Source organism: Schistosoma mansoni, assembly GCF_000237925.1.
Source record: "Schistosoma mansoni, WGS project CABG00000000 data, chromosome 3 unplaced supercontig 0044, strain Puerto Rico, whole genome shotgun sequence".
NCBI classification, from domain to species: Eukaryota; Metazoa; Platyhelminthes; class Trematoda; order Strigeidida; family Schistosomatidae; genus Schistosoma; species Schistosoma mansoni.
In genome coordinates, this window is record NW_017386006.1 from 1,747,617 (window position 1) to 1,748,302 (window position 686).

General features: G+C 37.5%; 1 non-coding gene across 1 annotated transcript; it reads right to left on the reverse strand.

Moving 5' to 3' along the window:
- Positions 1–426: 426 nt before the first annotated feature.
- Smp_tRNA_02331_Pseudo_TTG.1.1 lies at positions 427–493 on the reverse strand. Its single transcript has one exon. It is a non-coding gene (tRNA).
- Between the last annotated feature and the right edge of the window lie 193 nt (positions 494–686).

Here is a 686-nt window from a genome sequence, read left to right on the forward strand (position 1 = left end):
CCTTAATCACCTTAGTTGATGAAGATTGACTACCTCATTGACATATTTGCCACACTTGTCAAGTATCCTATGCTCAAAATTAAAAGTCCTCACTTAGTGATCTCAAAATACATGATCAATGGTTCGAAGATAACTATGATTATATACCAGTAACCTTCGAAAAGCCTTCTATTGTATTTCGAATGATCTTACTGCACAGTAATCTATTTTTTAGTTTACATATTTGTGTGGACATACATAAGGATGTGTAATGAAGATATACAATGAACGCTTACTAAACGCTCCTCTTAATAATTTTAATCACAAAAATATTACAAGGATAATAAGCAAAGATGGATAGTGGCTAGCAGTGGAATACAGGACGCCCGTCCCTTCATCCTATTTGGGACTCGTCAGCTGAATGTATCTGCATCTCAGAGTTGATGTTCACTCTGGGATTAGAACCCAATAACTTTCGCTTCAAACGCGAACGCGTTATCCACTCAGCTCCTGAGTCCTGATAGGCACTTGCTTGTGCAATGTGGTGAAGTTTAAATTCACTTGATATTGTTTGTTTGAATCTTCCTATTCATGTTTAGGACTGCAACTGGTCAGTCTCTCATCGGCATATGTGCATACTGTGTGTATTGCCTCGATATAGCCTTAATTCACAAGCATTATAAGCAAAGATGGATAGTGGCTATATC